Raw genomic sequence first — 13,256 nt, 5'->3', positions numbered from 1 at the left:
AATTATGTAAAATATAACAAAATATAATATAATAAAATATATGTACTTATATATCAATTGTTAGAATCTAATATTTATAATAATAATGTTTGAGACTTAACCGTAACAGTTAAGGCAGCTTAACTATAAGGGCTGTGTGAAATCAAACAGGCCAGGTTTGGATCCTTAATAAAACCATAACATGCTGGTCAGTTTAGGCAAATCAGATTTTATTTTGTGTTTTAATTTTCACAAATCAGATTCAGCAAGTCCAAATGCCAGAATGCTAGGATAATTGATATTAGAACTAAGCCATTGCAACTTCTGTCTTTCATTGGAAGAGAGCTGCTCCTTGAACATTTTTGCAAGCCACATTTCTCAAGGTAAATTGTCCTTTTTGACACATCATGAAATTCATCCTTTTAGTTAGATTGTCCTGGTATTCCTGACACGAGCTTTTAAAATTCTGTCTCACAGTACCTAGAATATATTTTTTGACTGCTACTTGACTTCAAATCTTCTTAATTTTAAAAAATTCCTATATGAAGTTTTAAATAAAATAGAATTTCTAACTATAATTTTTTAAAATGTTAGTAGTGTGTGTGTGTGTGTGTGTGTGTGTGTGTGTGTGTGTGTGTGTGTGTTGATCCTCACCTGCGGTTATTTTTTCTGTTCATTTTTAGAGAGAGTGTAAGGGAGGGGGAGAGAGAGAGAGGGATAGCAAGAAACATCAATGTGAGAGAGACACACTGATTAGTTGCCTGCTGCATGTGTCCTGACTTGGTCTGGGATCGAACCATTTGGTGTGCAGGCCAATGCTCTAACCACAGAACGAATAACACTGGCCATGGCTAAAATTTTAGTTTTAAAACAGATTGGACTGATGAACTGGTTGACATAGAAGAAGAATTTTAAATTTCCTAAATTTTTCTTAGGTCCACTTTCACTTAATGGTGATCATCTTCATCCAATCAGCTTAACTGTGAAACAATGCTTCCAGAAAATCTGATGTCTTTTTTAAAATTAAATTTATTGGTAAACATGAACATATAGGTTTCAGGTGTGGGTTTCTATGTTATAAGATCTTTATATTGCACTGTGTGCCCACCACCCAAAGTCAAATCTTCTGTCACTGTATATTATGACCCCCTTCTCTCTCTCCTATCCCAATGTCTTGATGATAATGAGACTGGTCTGTGACATTTAATTCTGTCTTTATCCTTTATTTAATTTTCTGTTTAAGTCATACCCTATTAATTGGTTCATTCATATTTTGTCTTTAGGACAGAAAATTGCCTGTGTTAGAAAATGCTGTAAGTAGCCATGGGCTCTGGGTTCTCAGTTGCCATTTGAGTAAATAATGCTTTTTAAATAAAGAGATTGTGCAATTTAAAGGTCATATTATAATGACTCACTTTAGCCTTTAATATGACCAGCCATCAGAGATAGAGTTAGCAATAAGATTTGGATAAAAAATATTCACAATTCTGATTTCCATCTGTGCTCCTTGGTAACACTTCCTGAGAACAGCGTGCACAAAATTCCAAAACTAAATAACCAATAGCGTAATACACTTTCCAGCATGCTGAGAAATAGAGAGTGAAGAAAATTAAAGCTCCAATGGTTTCCTATGCAAGATTTCATAAATTATTTTCTAGTACAAAAATGAGGTTGAAATAGCTCTCATAACTTATTTTATACTTGTATCAGGTTTAGAACTATGACAAAATTCCAAATCGTGAGGTATTGCAATATGGACAATATATTTAAATATGAATGAATATAAATTTAATTATAACTGACATAATTATAACTAAATAGTAAGTATTGAATACTTATTATTTAATCTAATTTAATATAGTATGTAGAGGGTGTCCCAAAAATGTATTCACACTTTGAATGATTATAAAGTCAGTGCTTATTAACATAAAATTCATTTTCAAAATTTAAAGAAATCTAGCCTGGTTGGCATGGTTCAGTCAACCTATGAACCAGGAGATCAAAGTTAGATTCCAGGTCGGGGCACATGCCTCGGTTGCAGGCTCCATCCCCACCCCAGTAAAGGGCTTGTAGGAGGCAGCCCATCAATGGTTCTCTCTCATCATTGATCATCTCTCTCTCTCTTTCCCTCTCTCTATCTGTCTGTCTCTCCCTTCCTCTCTGAAATCAATAAAAATATATTTTAAAAATTTTTAAATAATCTACAGAAATGAATAATTTTTTTGCCAATGCCTATTTTCAAACTGATTGCTGTTCTGGTCCAGACATTGCTGGTAGCGGTGAAGCAATGGAATCACAAGCATCAAGAATCATTTTGTTCGGTATTTGTGTGCCCTCAATTCATGAACTGTTGCCGGTTTTGTATTGTAAACTTTATGTTTTATGTATCCCCATAAAAAAGTCTAGATTAACTGGGTAACTTATATGCATAGCCCATAGACACAGACAATAGAGTAGTGAAGGCCTGGGAAGAGCAGGTGTAGGGTGGAGGGGGTCAATGGGAAAAAAACAAAGGGGACATTTGTAATATTTTCAACAATAAAGACAAATTTAAAAACAAACAAAGAAAGAAAAATTTCTATTAGCAAAATATTGTATTAGTTATCTATTAAAAAAGAAAAAATCTAGTGGATAAATTTTCTTTGTTCAAAGCTTAGTCTGGCTTCACCCATTATTTCAAATCATTTAAACCTGAAAAGGAGTGAAAATTGAGTTATCAGCTGTTAAAGTGTGTACTAGTATACATTTTTTGGGGGGACGCAGGATGTCCCCCCCAAAATGTATATACACCTAGAATAATTATAAAAGCAGTGTTTGTATTTCAACTGCATTTTTAAACTTCCAGTAGCATTTTAGGATGTTTCCTTTGTTCCAAGCTTAGTCTGGCTAAAAAAGTAACATCAATTGCGCTATCAGCTGTTAAAATGTGTATACAAGTTTTGGGGACACCTTGTATTTATTATTATATTTATATAATTATTTATATAAGTATATACACTGAGTGGCCAGATTATTATGACCACCCCATCAGTACTTCATTGGGCCACCTTTTGCCTTTAATACTGTGGCGATTCTTCTTGGCATTGACTCCACGAGATGTTGAAAGGTGATGCAAGGAATCTGACACCATGCCTGATAAATAGCACTGTCCAGTTCTGTGAGATTTGATGGTTGTGGAACCAGCTGCCTGATGGCTCTTTTAACTTCATCCCACAAATGCTCAATTGGATTGAAATCTGGTGATTGTGAGAGCCACCTAAGCAAGGTAAAGTCTCCCTCATGTTCTTAAAACCACTCCTGCACAATACGAGCACCGTGGCATGGCGCATTGTCTTGTTGGAAGAAGCCATCTCCATTGGGATACACCATCAACATGATAGGATGAACTTGACCAGCAAGGATACTTAGGTATGTTGTGCTATTCAGATGTTGTTCCACATGAATTAAAGGGCCCAAATCATGCCAGGAAAACATGCCCCAAACCGTAACACTGCCCTCACCAGCTTGAAGGATTGTACTCATGCATGTAGGGTGCATGCTTTCATGCTGTTTCCACGAAATTCTCACTCTGCCCTCTGCATGATGCAACTGGAAACGTAATTCATTGGACCACATGACTTTTTTCCAATGCTCGACTGTCCAATCCTTGTGTTCCTGTGTGAATTGGAGACGTTTTATCTTGGTAACTACAGAGAGCAAAGGTGTTCGAACAGGCTTCCATATCCCATACGATGCAGTATACAGCTAATTTGCCTACAAACGTCAGGTGGTCATAATAATCTGGCCACTCAGTGTGTGTGTGTATATATAGGATATACACTGAGTGGCCAGATTATTATGCATTCAGAGATCATAATAATCTGGCTACTCAGTATATATATATATATATATATATATATATATATATATATATATATATATATGTATATATATATATATACACACACACACACACACACACACACATATATACACATATTCTATCTAATAAAAGAGTAATATGCAAATTAACCATCACTCTGCTATACCCACAAGCCATGCCCACAAGCCAATCAGGAGCAAGTATGCAAATTAACCCAACCAAGATGGCTGCAGCCATGGAGAGAGCAGGAGGGAGGCTTGGGTTTCCCCGGTGATGGAGGAAGCCAAGCTTTCCACACACCCTGGCCGGCCCAGGCCTCCGCTTAAGGCTACAAAGTTTCAATTATAGGAGATAAATAAATCCCAACAGAAATGGCTGCTGCCACTGAGCGAGCAGAAGGCTTGGCTCCGCTCCAGGCTACAAAGTTTCAATTGTAGAAGATAAATAAATCCCAGATACCAGGGCCTCTGCTTGGGTCGCCGGGGGTCATGGCCAGCCTGCAAACCACCACAGGCCCCTCACCCAGGCCGCCCCACACCCCAAGGGAACCCCCACCCTGATCTGGGACACCCTTCAGGGCAAACCAGCTGGCCCCCACCCAAGCACCAGGCCTCTATCCTATCTAATAAAAGAGTAATATGCAGATTATCATCACTTCAACACACAAGATGGCTGCCCCCATGTGGTTAAAGATCCTGCCCCCTTGTTGACACAAGATGGCCAGCAGGGGAGAGCAGTTGGGAGGGACCAGGCCTGCAGGGGAGGGCAGTTAGGGGTGACCAGGCCGGCAGAGGAGGGAAGTTGGGGGCAAACAGGCTGGCAGAGGAGCAGTTAGACATCAATCAGGCTGGCAGGGGAGTGGTTAGGGGGTGATCAGGCTGGCAGGCAGAAGCGGTTGGGGCAATCAGGAAGGCAGGCAGGCGAGCAGTTGGGAGCCAGCAGTCCTGGATTGTGAGAGGGATGTCCGACTGCCTCTTTAGGTGGGATCGGGCCTAAACTGGCAGTTGGACATACTTCAAGGGGTCCCAGATTGGAGAGGGTGCAGGCTGGCCTGAGGGACCACCCCCCCCCGCCCCCATGCACGAATTTCATGCACCGGGCCTCTAGTATATATATATATGACTTCAGTGACCACAGCAAGACTAAGAAAACCCACCAAAAGCATAACATATTGGAGTGAATTCTCAGGGTAGATTGTTCAAGAAAACAGATGATCATTGTTAGCTTTAGATATTGTCCAAGCAGAATTCACACAGCTGGAGCGTATCTGCATTACGTTCTGTGTCTTTGTACTGCAAGTTTCTTAGAGTTTATTGTGCCTTATGAATTTGAGCAATTTTCCTTTGAATTGATTTAATTTCAAGATTAAACATTCATGGTGTTGTTACATGCGATTTACTCTGAGTCAGCACTTTTGAGTTGTATTGTTTACTTATACACATATTTTTGCTTCTTCAGTTACAAATACGTGGTGCAAAAATGTTGATTTTTAGCATTGACTTGGGGGTTAGGGTGTGAGTTTTACCTGATGAAAGTGTTTAGCTCTTGAGTAACTCTTGTAACTTAAATATTTACTTTACTGCTGTGCACCAGTCTCCATTGCAATGGAAAATTGACTTTGTAAGGGAAAATTTGGTGCCATCCAGTGTCGACACTATGAATTGCAGCATAAGCACAACTGTGAGGAAAGAATTCCAAATTGAAAGTGTTCCTTAGTATACCCTGCAATTCACAGAGGTATTATTAATTATTAAAAATATCATAAGTTTGGAATGATATTGACCTGTAACCTGAGATAATATAATATAGAAAATGAAATGTGGAATTAGAGACTGGAGACAGATGTTCTAAAGTTGCTTTGTAAAATAGAAATGTTATTTACATGGCCAACGCCTGGAACATGTATATTCTTCAAGATCTAAATGTCAACTACACATAATACTCTGGCAATGCTACATTAGATTTTAAACTTAGGATTGTGGCAAATCTACATTAGATTTTAAATTTAGGATGGTGGAGCTGTAGCCCTACACTCACCCAGGACCTCGCCAAGCTCCTTCTATCTGTGGCCTTGAACATGCAGCTTCATCTAATGGTCTGTGATGGCTGCTTGAGTTCTCAGACTTGGTTGAATGGTCCAAGTCTTACTCTGCCCCATAGATTTTTGTCTCTTTTTTATGGAAAGTTCTTTTTTAATGGAATATTTGGTATGAAAACAACATCAATATAGTCTTCTATCAGTGGAACATACATACATACATACATACATACATACATACATACATTTACTTATGCCAAAAGGAACAAGGAAAGTAAACCAATGCAATTGGCCCCATTATACCAGTGGTTCTAAAAGAGTGGTTCTTAATCTTAGCTATGTGTTGTAATCACTTGGGGAACTTTAAAAATTCTGATCTTTGGATCCAGGAATTCAAAATTCTGATTTAATTTGTCTAAGGTGTGGTTTGGCCATCAACAAGTTTTAAGACCTTCCCAGGCGATTCTAAGTGCAGCAGCACGGAGAACCTTCTCAGTGCAGAATCACCAAGGAGCTTCCAAAAGCACACCTGTGCCCTTCCCTCCCTCACCTCTCATTTTATCATGCTGCAGTTAATCTGGAGTGAGGCTCAGACAGCTGGAGTTTTTAAAAAAGCTCCTGAAGTGATTCTAACAGAAGTCTGGGCCAAGAACCTCTGCTATAGATGAGAGTTTTTTCATGATTTTTTTTATTTATTTATTTATTTATTTATTTATTTATTTATTGCCATTCTATGTACTGATTCATACTTGAGTTTGCAAAGTTCAGTTAAATGATCAATTTCTGGGATAGGAAAATACAACCATACTGTAAATTTAGCATTCCATATATGAGCACCTTATTAAAAACTCAAATTTCCTCCTAGTTTAACTGAAATGCTGAAGTGGTAACAGCAACAATTAACTACCATTTTACACACCTGTGTTTATATACTATTTCCAAACTTCTTCAACTGTTAAGTATCTATAATAATAAAAGTGTAATATGCTAATTAGACTGGACATCCTTCCAGACATCCTTCCGGATGACCTTCCGGACGAAGCCGGGGCTGCAAGAGAAGCCCGGGTTCTGGATGCCTGCCAGCAGCTGGAGGGAAGCCCCAGTTCAGGGTGCCAGAGGGAAGCCGGTGCCGGCAGCCAGGGGAAGGAAGGCCTACTCTTGCACAAATTTCATGCATTGGGCCTCTAGTCTGTACATAATTTGATTCCATGTCAATGGCTAAAACTTTGCTTTTGAAGCTCTCAGCACAAAATGATTTTATTATTGGAATGATTCTTCAGAAACTATATAACTATTTCTACTGATGCCAACACTCAGGATACTCTGGATTGGGCTGGAAGTTCCTTATCTTTCCAAAGGAATTCTTTCTGCCACTCACATTTCCTCTTTACACTTTTTTATATACTGGACCAGAGGCCTGGTGCATGAAATTCGTGCACGGGTGTGTGTGTGTCCTTCAGCAAAGCCTGCACCCTCTCCAATCTGGGACCCCTCGAGGGATGTCCGACTGCCCGTTTAGGCCCGATCCCAGTAGGATCGGGCCTAAACGGACAGTTGGACATCCCTCTCACAATGCAGGACTGCTGGCTCCCAACTACTCACCTGCATACCTTCCTGATTGCTCCTAACTGCTTCTGCCTGCCTGCCTGATCACCCCCTAACCACTCCCCTGCCAGCCTGATTGATGCTGAACTGCTCCCCTGCCAGCCTGGTCACCCCTAACTGCTCTCCCCTGCAGGCCTGGGTCCCTCCTAACTGCCTTTCCCTGCAGGCCTGGTCGCCCCCAACTGCTCTCCCCTGCCGGCTTGGTCACCCCTAACTGCCCTCCCCTGCAGGCCTGATTGATGCCTAACTGCTCCCCTGCCAGCCTGGTCACCCCTAACTGCTCTCCCCTGCAGGCCTGGGTCCCTTCTAACTGCCTTTCCCTGCAGGCCTGGTCGCCCCCAACTGCTCTCCCCTGCCGGCTTGGTCACCCCTAACTGCCCTCCCCTGCAGGCTTGATCGCCCCCAACTGCCCTCCCTTGCAGGCCTGGTCCCTCCCAACTGCCCTCCCCTGCTGGCCTGATGGCCCACAACTGCCCTCCCTTGCAGGCCTGGTCCCTCCCAACTGCCCTCCCTTGCTGGCCATCTTGTGGTGGCCATCTTGTGTCCACATGGGGGCAGCCATCTTGTGTGTTGGAGTGATGGTCAATCTGCATATTACTCTTTTATTAGATAGGATAGAGGCCTGGTGCATGGGTGGGGGCCAGCTGGTTTGCCCTGAAGGGTGTCCCGGATCAGGGTGGGGGTTCCCTTGGGACATGGGGTGGCCTGGCTAAGGGGCCTGTGGTGGTTTGCAGACTGGCCATGCCCCCTGGCGACCCAAGCAAAGGCCCTGGGATCTGGGGTTTATTTATCTTCTACAATTGAAACTTTGTAGCCTGGAGCAGAGCCAAGCCTCCTGCTTGCTCCCTGGCAGCAGCCTTTTTTTGGGGGGATTTATGTATCTTCTATAAATGAAACTTTGTAGCCTTAATCGAGGCCTGGGCCAGCCAGGGTGTGCGGAAAGCTTGGCTTCCTCCATCACCAGGGGCAACCCTAGCCTCCTGCTCTTTCCAGCTCCGTGGCTGCCGCCATTTATGTTTGGATTTATGTATCTTCTATCATTGAAACTTTGTAGCCTTGAGTGGAGGCCTATACCGGCAAGGGCAGGCGGAAAGCTTGGCTTCCTCCATTGCCAGGGAAACCCAAGCTTCCCTCCTGCTCTCTGTGGCTGTAGCCATCTTGGTTGGGTTTATTTGCATATTTGCTCTGATTGGCTGGTGGGCGTGGCTGGTGGGTGTAGTGGAGTGAGGGTTAATTTGCATATTACACTTTGTTAGATAGGTTAGCCTGGCTATTGCAAAGCCCGTTATACTGGGAACCTCAGAATCTTGATGCCATGAAGTCGCTGACTAATGTCATCTTTGTGTTCCACGTAGGACTGACTTACAAGGTGTGCTTCCCAATCTTAGAAGCAAGCTAACTCACGCGGAGCATTTTCAGTTTGGGAGCTTTCACTCATAGGCTTGCCTGTCTAAGTCCCCTTCACCTCCAGCTGCAGCTCTGAGTGATAACCTCAAATAGGGAAGTCTGACTCACAAAATGCGTGAGAGCAGGGCTCTGCAAACTGGAGGGGCACCAGTGAAGAGTCACTGCTGCTGACTGATGTGTCAGGGAAATTGAAGTAAAAAACAGGAATTCAAATAGTTTTTGTCCTTTTCCATCTGACAGATTTCACTTAGCATAATACTCTGAATATCCATTCATGCTGCTGCAAATGGCAGTATTTCATCTTTTTTATGGTTGAATCCTGTTCCATTGTATCCACATCTTCTTTACCCATTCATTCATCGGTAGACACTTGGGTTGCTTCCATGTCTTGGCTATTGTAATTAGTTCTGCAATGAACATAGGTGTACATATATGTTTATGAATTGGTGTTTTCATATTTTTGGGGGTAAATACCCAGAAGAGGAATTGTTGGATCATATGGTACTACTATTCTCAATTTTTAAAGGAACAGTCTAAAATTTACATAATGTTATTAAACAATGTTACCTCAATAAAGTTAATAAATTTTTTAAAATCTAGAAATTCAGAAATATATGTGCAAAACACCTACTGGAGACTATAATTTCTTCGTGCTTCAGATTTCCTCTTTGGGGCCAAAGGTTTTTTTGTTGGTTTTTTTTCTGTATGGTAATAAAAATGAATCCCAATAGGATATTTGCATAAAATCAGACAGATTCTTTAAGAAGTATTTCAAAGAAATCCTATAATACACTGTGCGGAATGTGTATCCCACTGGGTACCATTAAATGATACTGCATGTGAGGGGAAGACTTATCTTTCCACCCCTTCCTAATGTCTTTTGGTGAATCCTTTTTATTTTTCCAATTCTTTTTCCTCTTTCAGTTTTCCATTCTCAACTCACTTTTTTCCTCCTTCTACATTTACTCCTGAGGTGACTTAATTCATGTGCCTGGCTCATGTTCTATCTATGGTAGTTGGGATACTTCAGTACCATACAAAGTATGCACTTAACTTTGAAGTACTTAATATTGGGGATGGATGCCAAATTTTTATCTGCAGTTAGGCCAGCTCACCTGGACTTCAGACTTATAAATTCAGATGGTTACCTGACACTTCCATTTGGATATCTAGTAGGCATTTCACATATAACATAGTTACAAACATATTCTTGACTTTCTCCCTTAGATCTGTTCTGTCTCAGCATTCTCCTTCATAGTATATGGCAGCTCCATTCTCCCAGCTTCTGGGGCCAAAAACCTGTAGCCATTTATGGCCCCTCTTTATCTTGTACTCTTAAGCTCAACATGTTAGCAAATTCTGTTGGTTCCATCTTTGAAATATATTGTGTCAGGATTTAATTAGAGAAGCAGAACCATCTATATCTCTCTCTAAAAAGATTTGTTTTAGGGATTTGATTTCAGGGGACAATTGTGGGTTAAGCTGTCTCCATAAAACTGTTGTTATCACATCTGATACTGGATCTTGCAGTCCACAGCCTAGGTAGTCAGGAAGGGTAGATGGATGATATAAATATGTATAGATGTAGATATACTTATAAATAGCTATATAAATGTTTATGGATATATTTACAAATATGCACACTTAGATATTATGTATCTATATCTATATATTTCTGCTTCTAGATCTGTCCCACCCTAATCAGCATGGAAGGAAATTCTAAAAAATGGAATTCAATTACATATGTCCCCTTTTTTCCCCTCCAGCCCGCCCCTGCCCCCCCACCGCAGGCCCTCACCTCCCCATTGTCTGTGTCCATGGGTCATGCATATATGCATATAAGGTCCTTGGTTGATTACTTCTCACCCTCCCACAATTTGACAAGCCACCACAATCAAATCCCTGTTAACTTGACATCTATATACATCTTGTAAAACTATTCTTAATCTCAAATTATTATAATAAAATAGTCATACTTCTACCTAACTTCTACAACCGTATCACATACAACTGAAAAACATGCTTTTCTTCAGGAGAAATTGCAAGTATCTTTTTTATCTTTAGGTATTAATTCTTCTCCCAGCTGACTCACACTCTCCTTTGATATTCTGTTAACTTAAATACTGAATTAACTACTATTACTGCATTTTATGTTAGATAAAAAGTTGTGAAAGAAGGAAGAAAAACATTAATATAAAAGTAAGTAAATCGACTCATAACTATTACAGTCCTCATTTTTGCAATAGGTCATATTTTATAAATAGAGGCTTGTAGCTACTATTTATAATTATCTTCTTCTACTACCCGTTCCATATGTCCTCTGTCCTGAGCATTGACCTCAACTAATCATGGTTCTTTACCTGATGAGGTGACCCTAGCTTTCATTCCGAAGGGATCTGAGCCATTAGCAGTTTTGCTTAAATTGGATCATTGTTATTTTTCATGGACTTTACTCAGAAGACATGATGGCACTCAGAGGTGTCCTAGAGAAGCTCCTGTTTTTCACAGAAACGCCTTTTTTTCCCATTATGTACTAGCAACCTCAATTCCCCCTTTTCACTCAAGATCAATCAGTCCTAACCGGTTTGGCTCAGTGGATAGAGCGTCAGTCTGTGGGCTGAAGTGTCCCAGGTTCGATTCCGGCCAAGGGCATGTACCTCGGTTGCGGGCACATCTCCAGTAGGGGGTGTGCTGGAGGCAGCTGATCGATGTTTCTAACTCCCTATTCATCTCCCTTCCTCTCTGTTAAAAAATCAATAAAATATATCTTTAAAAAAAGATCAATCAACCCCTAGCAGTACAGTCATCCCCTCTTTTGCCTGTTGTTTCAGTGTCAGGAGGAGCTCAAAGTGGTCAGGTGCCAGTCTCTACTCTTAGTACAATGGATTCACTGTTATGTCCCCTAATGGTAAATTTAATACAGTGACAAAGTGTTAGGAAATTTATTGAGGTTGAACATTTAAGCCATATGCTCCATCTAACTTTTAGCAATAATTAAGTTCATTATTTGATCTCTATCAGATTCCTCATCTATTAGGGTAGAGAGGAGTGCTATTTATTGGCTCTGTAAATCCACAATCACAAGGTCCAGAAAAATGAAATAAATGTAAGTATATCATTTAAAAAGTTATACCCAACCATGTCAGTTTAGAAATGTTTAGAGTAGACATTAGATATTTGCCCTTCCAGGACTTAGGCTGAGTTCACTGAAGTTCTGAATTTTCAGGGATCCCTTTGCACATGCCTGTGTTCCAGTTAAGTCCTTACAAAGATGTAGCTGCTGCACTTGGGTCTGAAACTCTCAAAATTGTGGGAGGGTGGGAAGTAATCAACCAAGGACCTTGTATGCATATATGCATGACCCATGGACACAGACAATGGGGCCTGCGGTGGGGGAGAGGGGGCAGGGGTGGTCTGGAGGGGAAAAAGGGGGACATATGTAATACTTTCAACAATAAAGAATTATTTTTAAAAATTAAAAAAAAATTTCCAGAACTCAATTTCCTCATGGCTGATAAGTAAGTCTTCTCTTGATTCTAAATCATTACAGAATGTTTTCTTGTTTTCCACGTTAGGAAGGTTGTCCCTGAAGTGTGTTGAGCATATAAGAAAGGTGGTTGATTAAAAAAAAAAATACAGCAGCAGCAGACCTTTGAATTCAACCTGTAAAATATTTACTATATCTGAAATACTTTATATATTTTTTTCAGTTATGCACATACTTTCTGCTTTCAGAATCCTTTGACAATTGTAACCAGAGAGACAGGATTTTAAAATAAATTTGCACTTATAAATCATTTGTATCAGAATATAATAAATCTCTACCAAATTCACTAAATACCTATGTTGTTCAAAAGCAATTGAGTATTTTAATTGTTAATATCACACTATACAAGTGGGGAGAAATCATCTAATCCCATCTAAATTCCTTTCTAAGTGAATCAATCAATGATGTTGCTAAGAAAATAAAATAGAAAAACTGTTCACCTTGTAGCCATTATTTCACATTCATTGCTGAGACTTCTGGTTTGGTTGCCATTGAAGAATTTCTCTTTGAAAATGTGAAAATCAAGGTAACGATTTATTGTCAGGTTTTTGTTGCAATGGAAGTATTCATTATCTCAGAACACCTAATGCAAAGGAAACGAATAGAATTATTGGAGGCATAAATGGAATATGAACTTGTGACCCCCTACACTGCAACTACAGCAAGTCTCTATTCATATCTTTCTCAATTGTCTGAAACTGATCTGTGAGAATACAAGATGGTAGTTGGAGGTAGTTCATTAAGCAGAGTCTGGGGGAGTTGAACCAGGACTATACTGCCTGTTAATGCCCCCATATGGTTTCAGTCTCCCGCATGGG

Source organism: Plecotus auritus (assembly GCF_963455305.1).
Source record: "Plecotus auritus genome assembly, chromosome: 4".
Classification (NCBI taxonomy): Eukaryota; Metazoa; Chordata; class Mammalia; order Chiroptera; family Vespertilionidae; genus Plecotus; species Plecotus auritus.
The sequence above is the reverse complement of the archived record's forward strand: the minus strand, read 5'-3'. Positions refer to the sequence as shown.